We start from the raw sequence: 12,899 nt of genomic DNA on the forward strand, positions 1-12,899 counted from the left end.
CTCCCTTGCATCGCCTCCGCCCACCCCCGGCCCTGAGTCCGTCCACCTCCGCCCCATCCCCCTTTGTGCAGCCTTTAGCTGCGGACTCCTTCCTACTGTATTCATGGCAGATGAACAGCCAGTGACTGACACGTTCCAGGGAAGGCGAATGGGAGCAAGCGCGGGCGGCTGGGGGAGGTGTGTAGTGGCAGACGGCCTCTGGGATTATGAATGGGGGCGGGGGAGGGGGCCCGGGCAAGCGTGAGGTTCAAACCAGGATTTTCGGCATCCGGCTTGATAGGCACACAAGGCTGTGCGTAATCCTTCAGCTCTGGTGGAAAGGGAGATGCTGAGAGCTCCCGCCTGCGAGTGAGGGCTATTTTGCAAAACTCCCCTAGTATCGTGCCGGTGGAGTATTGCGGGAGGTCGGAGAGGTAGGTGGGAAAGGAAAGAAGCGGGGAGGGCGATCAGGAAGAGGCCAGCCGACTGCAGACGGCACGCTTTCCTCCTGAGAATTGACAGGTGGTGGCCTCAGCAGTTACAACCTACTACACAGCATCTAGTCCGTGCCATACGGTCACATTGTTATTCCCCCGCACCGGGCTGAGGAGCGCAGCGCTGCAGACCAAGTGGTACTCGGGAGCTGTCTCTTCCGGGGACTGGATCGGGGGCGGGGGGTTAGGGACAGGGCGTTGAGGGTCAGCTGAGAAGATAAAAGCTCGCGGGTGCATCACAGCGGACTGTGGTGTCCTGATCCGGAACCCCCACGCCAGTCCGCCAGTCAGAGCGCGCGCTCCTCAGCCGCCCCCGGCCCGGCCCGAGTGCCCTTTTCTGGGGCTCCTGGCCCCGCCCGGGCAGTTTCGGTCTCCTAGTGGCCGGCCAGGCTGCACGGAGCAAGGAGGCTTGCTCCCAGTACATACCCTGTCGAGCCGCACCCGGCCGAGCCACGGCTGGAGCCCGGGGTCCAGAGCGCTGTGGTGCAACGAGGCGCCCCCGGCGGGAGGAGCGCGGCTTCCACCAGGGTAGCCTAAGGTAAGGGCTGCCTAGGAGGCTGCGGGTTTATTCCTTAGCCTCCCTTCTCTTACTTTATCACACATCCAAGTCGGAATGGAGAGTGTGGGTGTTGTGGGGCTGATGCGAGGCGAAGGGGAATGGAGCCACTGAGCCAGGATGGTCGCCTTGACGGCGTTGTTGGCGCCCCTTTATAGTCAATCCAATGACTGGCCCCTTCCCTTTCGTCCTCTCCTTCTTGCCAGTGCTGCTGCCCTTGGACTTCTTGGCGAGTCACTGGCAAGGAGGGAGATCCAAGGGAGGATGGAGTGAGATAGAAGGAAATCCAAGTGCTGGCGGTGGATGGGAGCGCGGTGCCCAGTGGTTGTGGGTGGTGAGCACTGGTGGGAGCCTGAAGTACCCAAGAATTTGATGGGATGTGGCCCCCGACAAACCCAGGGATCTGGGGCACCAAATGGGATGCATCCAAACCTGGGAATAAAGAAGGCTCTGCCAGAACTTTTGGGAAGCTCTGCATAATGTCTGGTGAGGGGGCCTGGGTTGTGTTCAGGACCCCCAGCTCCAAGCTGTAAGTGTGGGGAGAGACCCTCTCCCCCCAACTCCTCTCTTTCCTTCTTGCCTTTTCTTCCTTCTTCCTGTTTTGCTTCTTTCCTTCCCTTTCTCACAGACGACCTTCCATGTGCCATACTTCACACAAAAATCAGAACCCACTGTAGCCAACAGCTTTAAACCAAGTATTAGGAGGAACTCGGAGAGGAATAGCTCTTAATTACAGGAACAGCTCTTAATTATGCATTCATCACATGTATGACATACACAGTTTTTTCAACATTGTGAAACTTTCACTTAAAATTGCATTGCATTTACATTATGTTTACATCACATGTATGTTGTGCTACTAATTAGAAATGCATTGTATGCATTCTGCATTTTCATCTGTATGTGATATAACTGTTTTTTGAATCACATGCAATTTTTAAACTCAGAGGTTTCCAGCTTCTGGTAAGTCTTGACTTTATTGTAGTAATGGAAGGCATCATATTAAATTTAAAAAATTACAATAAAATATAATGAAAGTCTAGATACTTACCCCCACTTGCAGTGGATCATAAATTCTTCCCTTTCCTTTTGCTAAAAACTGTTGTTATGCCAATAATTTTCATAAAACCAAAAACAATTCGGGGGCCTCAAATGTATTATCCCCAATCTCAGGTTTAGGGAAGGATATGGAATTTTCTGCACATGAAATGACAAGAAGGTGGAAAAAGCCAGTGATTTCATTTCAGGTAGAGGAAAGTTCAGCTGCGCTTCCCTCTCAGGGCACCTCATTTATCTTCTGACATCCCAAGAGAGGAACCCCTTAATGTCAACATGTGTCTTCAGCATAATATTGGCTTATTCAACCCTACAAATCAATACTTATAGGACTTGGCAAGTAACATGTTTACTGTTACTTGTTGTTTTTCTTTTTTTAAACAGCAGGGTGCCATTTTTTGCTAATTTACAAAAAAAGTAAGAGTGTTAAATGTACTGAAATTGTTGAGATGGCGTGATTGATGGATTGAGATTGTTTAATCTATATATCTGTCATCTTTCTATATTGCTTATACAGTTGTGAGCTAAATAATTCTGCCATGTGTCTACTTGTATTTTTATCAGCTTATTTACTTTTCAGTTTATTTCTAGCTTGACATATTGTGCAAAAATAAATTATCCTAAATTTCTCTAGAGGGTACCCACTTGGTCATGCTTGTTTGCTTTTATAATAGGGTTGTTTTGATTGAGGAATAAGAAATCAATCATATATGGTTTTCTGAACTTGGACTCCTTTGCCTGTCTAGAGACAGGTATTTAAAAATAACAGGTGCTGTGTATGTACAACTACAGATTTGTTTCATAAAGACATTAGACATAGAATGATATTTTTATTTTAGTTCATAAAATGAACATTTAAAATCATGAAGGAATAAAGAGTCCCAGGTATCTCTTTTATCTTATTTGACTTATTTCGAGTAGAGAGCAAGGAGTCTTAAGTTAGAAAAATTTTCAGGGTTAGTAATTTGGATTTATCTTTTATTATTGTGACATGAAACTTCACCCATTCCTCTAAGAAAATTAAAGCAGCATGGTTTGGAGAAGGCATGGGGATGTTGTTGATAATGACACATGGGTTCCTTTGAACATGGGTTGTTGCACCACTTTATAGTAACATGGTGGAAACTGTGATGTGCCAAATCCTTCTTCAAGGAAGGACTGGTGACCCGAGCCTGAGCATGTTGTCAACAAGTGGCCTTCAATTGTCAGACACTTCAGGGAATGCCTGAGCTGTAGAGAGCCCCGTTGTTTCAGATCATACTCTTTTTTTAGGGCAGCTCCCATCCAATGGCTGATCCATGTGGAGAATAAATATTAGTCCATTTCAGCATAACTCGGAGGGATCATTATAACTCTGGAGCTCCTGGTGGGCTTGCATTACTGTGCTCTTTCTCCCTTTGCCCATATCTGCTTCCTTCCCCATCCTTTCTCAGGCATTCATAAGGAGGCCATCCTTAATAGAACTGCACAATGAACTTCATGTCAGAGTCAGCTTGCCAGGGAAACCAACCTGTGACAGTGCCCCCTCCACAGACACTTATTTTGTCAGTTTTAATAAACTTGTCTTTTGACATGTGGTGTCATTTCTTATTGGGGCACATTTCCTTGTCCTTGCTCTTCTTCTGTTCTTCTGTTTTATAGTTCCCTCTTGACTCTTATTAGATCTATAATGTTTCTATAGTCTGTTTTCTATTGATTTGAATGTTATATATCCTATTTCTGGTTTTAGTCATTATTCTTATGTTCCATATTTTGTCTTAACTGATGAAATTGATAATAATACCCAGTCTCTTGAATAACATAAAGACCTTGTATGGTTTTGATTCTGATCATCCCCCATGTTTCAAAATGAAGTTCCACCACATTATTTATATCCCCAGGACATTTTTATATAACTAATGTTTTCTTTTACTGCGTTTATCGTCAATGCTTACTTAAATGTATCAGCATTTTCTGTGTTTGTGTCTTGGTTATATTTAAGGCTATTCTTTGTCTTTGGAGTTCTGTAGTTTCCCTAAGATGAATCCCACTATAGGATGCTCTTGTGGGCTACTTTTTATTGCTCTTTCTTGGAATGTTTTTGTGCATCATTAATCAGATGACTCCTGTGTTTCTTAACTTATTGAAAATTCAAAGTACAGTCTTACCATATATTGTCTTGCTTTGATTATGTCTTCTGAAGTTCACATTAGATATATGTTGGACCTTTTTTTTTTTTCCTGTTCATGTCTATTCCCAGTGTAAATATTTTTAGTTAAAAATATTTTAAAGAAAAAATTGGGTAATTTATTCAGTACTGTGTTCTGCTGCTAGGACAGGGTCAGGGACTGTGCACCTGGGTAACCTACTGTTAGATAGGAGGCTTTGTTTCTGCAGTTCAGGGGTGTTCACTGGTCCACCACCCTCTTTCCTCCATTTGGATTCCTTCTTTGGATGACTGCATTATTTCCAGGGCTTATAATTATACTTATAAAGAAGAGGCAGGGATAGATGAATATGTGCTGTCTTGTCTGAATTGAAAGTGTGTGCTTTTAAAAAAACACTCTATTTTAACTCCTCAGCCACAGTATCCATTAATATCATTGAAAATACTAGTTTGATTGAGTATCCCTATAATATGTATCTTATATAGAAATATAACCTAAACATCAGTTTAAAACTCTTATTTAAATTAATTAATATTATTAGTTTTAAACTGGTGATTTAAATGTCAGATCTCATCCTATCAGTGAAATATATGACAAAAACCTATGTAGGTAATATTTTCTCTATGAAACCAGTTCTCTCCAAGTTGTATTAAAGCATTTGAAAAACATGAGTACTTTTTATCTGTTGCTGTCTCTGTGGGAAATGCTAAGAAAATCCTTTATCAGATGGATACTTTAAAACTTTAGAGAAAGTAAATAGCACTATTTGCACAAGCAACTTGCTGATATTTTTAGGGGATTAAGGGAAAAAAAATACCAGGATTCTCAGTCTTTGCCTTTCCTGGCTTATATCACAGTGCTGACTCATTTTCAGAACTGAAAGTGATCTTAGAAATCACTTACTTCAAACTTATTGTTTTATACCTAAGAACACTGAGACCTTGAAAGACCATAAGAGAACTTCAATTAAAGTGACAGGGCTTATTTATTTTGAGTTCTTAGTATTTTCTAACTTTATGTTTACTATAAGAAATCAGAATTGACCTATTTTGAGAAGACATTTAAATTTATAGTGAGTTTTGATTCCTTGATACCCGTTTTTAATGGGAAGGAAATATTTTAATAAGCTGGGATAACATGATCGTCTTTTAAAAATAGGTATATTTGAAAATTTGATGAATATATGGTTCAGTTATTCAGAAAAATTATTATACACTAAAACATTTGCATCCAATATTGAGGGTTTGTAAACTCCTGGGAAAGACTTCCAGATATTGTTTACCTATTGTCTTTGCTAGGGAAAATGACTTAGGGACAATAGCTTGTTTTATAGTTAGAGTCACATGTGAAGGTCTGTGGATAGTGACAGTTGCCCTGGCATTGTACACTGGTATGCTGGAGGATTTATTTTCCTGCAGGTTCTAGAAAGCCAGTAGGTCAGTAGGATATAGCAGGACTGGCAGGTGTTCAAACAGAGTGAAACACAAACAGGCCACTCAGCCCCCAGAATACGCTCTCTCCTCCACTGTATGTGTACATACATGGACTTAGACACATACCTTAAGATACCTTGAAAAGATCCTTCCATCTGCTGCTAGTTTGACCTTCTTACTGCACAAAGACAGTGCTCTTTTGGGGATTATTCTCCCTTTCTCATGTAAAACTACTCACTTAAAACTAACTTCACTCATATCAAATATTAGGGACTTAAAAAAAAACTAGACTGTCACTGACTGTATTTATTGGAAGGGTTTTTGCGGGTAAAAAGAAAACTACGTTATGTTTCTCTTATCTTACATCCATAAAGTAATCTCAGAATGTTAAAAGAACTACAGAATGTTAAACATCTCTGAATTCCAATGAGAAAGAAAGGCCAATGTTGGTTTTTCTCTTTTCTATTCCAGTATTTGTTAAAATAGTTGAAATTACTTTCAAGGACACTGCCAATATATACCTATATACACTTTTCTCTGTGACTAGTACAATTCCCTGAATGGAGGGGGGGGGGAAGATGCAATTCATTGTTTTTGTAGTGCCTTGACTGAATAAATGAGGACGAGGCACTGGAAGCCCTGAGTTTCAAAGTTGAGATGCCACTAATTGGTCAGTGGCATCCTCTGTGTAATCAAAGGGTATAATTATGAAAATCGCTGAGGTTATTTCCAGTATTATGGTTTGGTTAAATGTCAGATTTGTGGACCTTGTTTGACAAAACATTTAGGGGAATTTTGGGATAGGCCCATGTAATTAAGTATCATTCATAAGAAAGTTGTTTAGGAAATTAATTTTAAAATTAAAATTATTATAATACCCTAATATGGTCAGAAATTTACAATAGTTAGAAAGGTCTTACCCCATTTACCCATTACATAGGTACAGCACATAGCACAATTTGGGGGGACAAATCCATTCATGTTGACAATGATCATGGTTTTAGTCATTATTCTTATGTTCCATATTCTGTCTTAACTGATGAAATTAATAATAACACCCAGTCTCTTGAATAACATAAAGACGTTGTATGGGTTGTACGGTTTTGATTCTGATCATCCCCCATGTTTCAAAATGAAGTCCCACCACATTATTTATATCCCCAGGACATTTTTATATAATTAATGTTTTCTTTTACTGCGTTTATCGTCAATGCTTACTTAAATGTATCCACATTTTCTGTGTTTGTGTCTTGGTTATATTTATATTCGATATGAGGTATCCCCCTGAAAGCTCATGTTTGAGACAATGATGCAATAATGTTCAGAGGTGAAAGGATCACAATATGAGTGTTGTAACCTAATCAGTGGATTGATCCATTTGATGGATTAATAATTTGAATAGATTAATAGATGGTAACTGTAGGCAGATAGCAGTGGCTCGAGGAAGTAGATCATGAGGGACATACCTAGAGGTTTATATTTTGTCCTTGGCAAGAGGCGCTCTCTCTGTGTCCTGGATGCCATGAGCTGAGCATCTTTCCGCTGCCAACCCTCTGCCGTGATGTTCTGCCTCCCCTCAGGCCCAGAGCTACAGAGTCAGGCAACCATGGACTGAACCTCTGAGACCATAAGCCAACATAAACTTTTCCTCCTCTAAGTTCTTCTCGTCAGATATTTTAGTCACAGTGATGAAAAGCTGGCTAAAATAGGAGGTGATGCTCATGTGGATGGCACCAGGTATGATTCTCTGGAGATGTGGCAGTTACTGCAGATGGGCTAATTCAACATCCATTCACCCAGTTTCATTTTCTTCTTCCTTTGCTATACAAGTTGGCAAGAAAAACATTCAACTTCCCCATATTTCTTGAAGATAGGAGTGGTTCCAAGGACAAGGATTTCTGGGGAGCTCTTCTCTTCTAAATAAAAGGAATGACTTCTCAAGGAGAATGCTCTTACTTTTGACTTTCACTCTTTCTCTAGACCGTTGGATATGGGTGCTCAGCTTTGAAGTGAGTAGCCATCTTGCATGCATGAGGAATAAATCCATATGCCTAAGGATGATGTGTAGAAACACAGATGTAGCTTGGGTCCTTAGTAACATCTTAGGGAAGACATATCAGCTTGTGCTGCCTACCTCCAGACTTAATGTTCCGTGAGAAAAAAATAACCCCCTAATTATAAATAACCCCCTGTTAGGTTTTCTTTTACTCCAAGCCAAACACATTTCTAACTGAACATGGAAGGTCATTGTTAAGATTTTGCATTTTATAATTTTGAAGGAAAAAATTAGTGTCTACAGATCTTTTTAATTACTGATCTTGGACTGCACATTTTAGGCGAGCTTGTACAAATATTCTCATTCTGAAGAAGTCGGGGTATGAAAATTTTGGAAAAATTATAAGTTTCTTTTTGTTGTTCATTGCAGAAAGAATAGCATGAAACTCTAAGAGTTTATGTTTTGTATTGCTGAGAAAAGATTCCAAAATTTTATTCAATGGGTGCAATTTATAAGAGGAAAACTCTATTTCTGTGAGTCACACCTCCTACTTAGCTATAATCTTTGGTAAGATGGGATACAGCTGTAGAATACTAATAAGCTTTTAAAAAATGTTATTTCCCCCATTTGGGTTATAGGAAAAAATGTATAGTAGAGTAGTTTGGCCTTTTTACCATTTAATGTAAGTTTGTTTTCAGCAGTTTCCTTTTGATTTCACGATCAAGAAATACATTTTTAAAGTTAAGAAGAGATGGTCATTTGCAATAAGTAGATGTAAAGGATGAAGAATATTTTTTTTGTGTGTGTGTGCTTGTGATATAGCATCTACACATTTCCATTTGATTTTGCCTGACTTAAGTGCAGGAATTAATTTTTGCATTAAGTCATATGATAGGAAAAAAAGGATTCAATTGAGATATAATGGTGATATTTTATCAGTTAGAATTGCACTTACTTGGGAGTCACCAAAATTTTGACACATATTACTACAATGAGTAAGAGTTTTATTTTTCATATGTCTGGAAGGATATGGTCCTTAATAACCAAAGAGGTCATCAAGGTTTCAGGCTCCTCCTTGCTGTTGGCTCCACTATCATTAGTTTATGTCTTTTATATTCCCATTGTAAAGACAATTAGTGAACCTCCCATGCATGGCATCTGTACCACAGGCAAGAAAAGACCAGGCAGAAGGCACACAGCCTCTGAGTTTGTCTTTTTGATAAGGAAAAAGAGAGCTTCCTGGGAAGATGTGCTTGGTAGACTTTTATTCATATCTTATTGATTACAATTATGTCAATAGCCATCCCCAAGTCTAGGGAAGTCTGAAAAATAGTGGGGTGTGGTTTTTTTTCATTTTAATTTGGGAAAATCAATTCCTTATAAAGCATTTGAATTCTGTTCTGTAATGAACAGGAAAAGATACTTGCTTGGTAACCCATTATTGTTATTGCATATGAAGAATATTTCTTAGCTTTTAAAATCATATCTATAGTGTTGTCTCATACATTTGTAATCTGGAGATTTCTTAAAATGTGTGATAGTTTAAAATAGTCATCAATAATTATTTGTATTAAATTCCTGTAAGGGGCAATCATTGAACGTTTTCTATCAGCTGTTACTTTGTGTCAAGATAATTAACTGATATGTAAAACTGAAAGTAAATCTTGATGGTTATTGGTATTAACCTAATAATCATGGGCAAAAAGGTCATAATTTCCTTTTACCATTAGTAATGACACGTATCAGTGTGAAATTGTGAAAAAAAAACAGTGACAATATTACATACTATTTATTCATGAAATACTGTGATTTAAAAAAATATTTTTAGTTGTATATGGACACACTATATTTATTTTATTTTTATATTTGTACGTGGTGCTGAGGATGGAACTCAGTGCCTCACGTATGTTAGGCAAGTGCTCTACCACTGACCTACAACCCTAGCCCAATAATGTGATTTTTTTGTTGTTCTAATTTGCAGGTATATATTTTAGGCTAGTTTGTTGTTCCCAGTTTTTTAATAACACATATAAATAATACCTGAGAGAAAATAATTATTTTTAAAAGAATAAATTTGGTTAAATCCCAGAAATTTGGCTTTGCTATCCTCATTCTTGATATTGACAAAAATATCCTGAGTAATTGTGAATTTACACTCCAATTAACACAGGCACTCTACATAGAAGCTGCTTATCTACATCAAGAATAACTATAAATCTTTTTTGGTTAATATTTTTCCAATTAAAATAGGTCAAGGCAACAGTTTTCACCATTCTTTACAGGGATATTGTAAAGATAGATGAAATAATGGAGGTGAAGTGCATTATTCTGCACTAAAGGATGTTATATAAATTCTATAAATAGTACTACTAAAGTATAAACAAGATGATGGCTGATTATTTCCAAAAGTGAGTATCATAACCAAGAATTTTGAGTGTTGTCCTGAATGTCGGTTTTTGGATGGAGATCAATATACCGACACATTCTTATGTTCTTACATTGAAATATCAAAGGTAAACCTCATTTTGAGGGAAAAAGATTATATTGAAAAAGCTTCAAAGATAGATGATTTATTGAATAATGTGCCATGATAATAGATTTTGCCCACATATAAAAAATCTTTTGGGTTTTCAAAGTGTTTAGTGAAATGGGAAAACTCTTATTAAAATGTATAATTTCCAGCACTAGAAATCGAATTTTAAATCTAGAATGGAACTTCCAATGACTATATCTTGGAAATAATGAGGTTCTTCCTGATTCATAAAAATCTTCAATAGAGGCTTTTGTAATACCTTCAATAAAGGGTTTTTGAATCCCTTTGGCCACAGTTTCTACTCCTTGAAAGACAATTTGAGATGGAAAGTGGGTTTGTTATTTCTAACCTAAATGCCATGGGTTCTATGTGCTGTTCACTGGGGGAAATGACCTGTATGTTGTGCTGATGAAAACAGTTCACTCTAAACCAAATTGAGGAGAGTGGAAATAGGAATGAGGAAGGAGGCTTTGCGTTTCTCTGTGCGTTATTCTCTTGGACGATTTATTAAAGATAAGTGCTCAGGTGTAGGCTAATATATGGTGTATGCTAAAGAGACAGTAGCTAAAATGGAACAAAGTTGGTTAATTAAGGAGAGTGTATCATACTTTATAAATCAGATCGTTTAGATAATTTAATCTCATTTTGTACAACCCCTAGTCTTCAGAAAACCTTGTTTAATTGTCTTGGCTGTCTTAAAAGGAAGGACAAATTCAGGCAAGTGGTTTAGATGGGTAGTAGCAGTAGAGGCAGTAATTAGGAGGAATGAGAAGATAGAAGAGAGATTAGAGGGGATTGGGGAGTTCTTGCTGCTAAATACAAATAGAGGTCCAGCCGTCATTTTCCAAATAGTGACTCTTCTTTGGCTGTGTACAACAGGAATCTTTTTTTTTTTTTTTTGGTCATATAACAGTACTGAGCTGTTACTGGTGGCACAGGGACCTCTTGTCTGCTGATTCAGATGAGTGGGGCCAGTATATTTTGCTTCCTGCTGTCATTCGGGGACTTTGGATAGAACAGAGACAATTCTAACTTCAGTACTTGTAGTCCATAGCTCTCCTGGTCAAATCCGTTCAGTCAGAGCATGAAAAAGTGGGAGAATTTTATAGTCCATTTTTGGGAGAGGCACATATCCCTCCCATGTACATCTCATTGTCTAGAAGTCAGTTTCATTACTTAACCTCAATTGCTGGAGAGCCTGGGAATTTTTTTTTTTTTTTTTGGTGTGGAGGTTTGTCTAGAGAAGAGCAAATGGGTGTGATGATGGACAACTGATAGTTTTTCTTCAGTACAGTCCTCTTGAAGATTACTTTACCTTTTTCTGATGTCAGATGCCTTGTTTCCTGATTTCCATGCTTTGCTCTTTCTTGGTTTAATGCCTTCCATTGATGATAGAGCACCTCTTCCAATACCTGCTTAGGAAAAAGTGTGTTAAAGGCAGAACTTTAGAAATGTTTTGCATCTGAGTCTACAGCCATATCACCTTGAACATGCCAGATCTCCTCTGATCTCGGAAGCTCAGAAGCTAACTAAGCAGGGGTGAGCCTAATTAGTACTTGGATAGGAGAAATGTTTTGCATCTGAGAATATTTTCCTTCTGTTTACATTTGATGGATAGTTTTTCTGGATGTAGAATTTTAGGAAGTCATTCTGTTACAGAATTTTGAAGGCACATTTGTCTTTTTGTTGCTATTTTAGCCATGGAGAAATTTGTGCTATGCTGAATCTTAATCCTTGAAATGTGATTTTCTTCTCGTTGAAGCTGTTAGCAATTATCCTGCTATCCTTGGAGTTTTGAGATTTCGAGATGATGTGCCTCTGCTCAGGTGATTTCTAATTTATTGTGTGGAGGGATTCAGTGGGTCTTTTCTTTCTGGGTATACTTGTCCTTCAGTTCTGGGAATTATTCTTCTATTACCAGTTTTGCCAATTTTCAAATCAGTTTTCCCTACAACTACCACAAGTCAGGAAATTGGGATGAATCTTAAAGTGATGATATCTTCTAATAGCCAGGTGACCTTTGTGACTTGGTGAGGTAAAAAAATATTCTGCTGACACTTTCTGATGTAAAAAAGTACCAGCAGCAAAAAGTCTTAGATTCTCTGAAATGTTGTGAATTCTTTCAATTGGTTTTCTTGATTTTCCTTTTCTATAATTACTGTTTTACTTTTATCTAATCTTTTGGTTGTAAGACATTATTTTATGTATCACTAAGAATAAATATGCTGATAAAATATAAACAAACTTTTCTTGTTATTTGGAAATTTAATTTTATTAAAAGGATATGTTTAGACTTAATTAAATGTAAGTATCATCTCTTTCCTATGAATGTATAAAAGGGAACACACTAAGACAGATAAGTGGTTCTAAAAACATATTCATATTCAGAATTTTAAAATTCACATTCAGAATCCATCTCTTGAATCCCAAATCATTAATGTCTGTGTTTATCCATGCAGTACCACTTTATGTGCCAGCAACAGTTCTGGTTCTGAAAAAACACTTAGCAATTATGTTGATCAAGCTTGCTTTCTGATTCCTGCTTTGGGGATGTTGTTAAACATGCTCAATTCCCCACTTCTCCTATCTCTTCCTCACAAATGTAAAACTTTCTAAGTGTTCAAAGATGCTCCGTTGTTGTCTTATACATTTTCTTTCAAACAACCTAACACTCGTTCTGCAGTTTCTATGAATGAGTAGGTCAT

The 12,899-nt window shown here is 38.2% G+C and overlaps 1 protein-coding gene across 2 annotated transcripts in view; it reads left to right on the forward strand.

The window, feature by feature from the left end:
- The first annotated feature begins 305 nt into the window (after positions 1 to 305).
- Positions 306 to 12,899, forward strand: part of Pde4b (phosphodiesterase 4B) — a 539,654-nt gene continuing 527,060 nt past the window's right edge. The window contains exon 1 of one of the 2 annotated variants that reach the window (XM_058581564.1): positions 306 to 413. The gene's annotated coding sequence lies outside the window, so the exon portion shown is untranslated. Of the gene's footprint in view, positions 414 to 868; positions 1,012 to 12,899 lie in introns of those variants that run through there. The other variant, XM_058581563.1, reaches the window with a different exon arrangement.

The sequence above is a fragment of the Marmota monax genome, unplaced genomic scaffold (genome assembly GCF_021218885.2).
Source record: "Marmota monax isolate L192 unplaced genomic scaffold, Marmota_monax_Labrador192_F-V1.1 WCK01_AAM20220418_F8-fsc00023, whole genome shotgun sequence".
In the NCBI taxonomy this organism is placed as follows: domain Eukaryota; kingdom Metazoa; phylum Chordata; class Mammalia; order Rodentia; family Sciuridae; genus Marmota; species Marmota monax.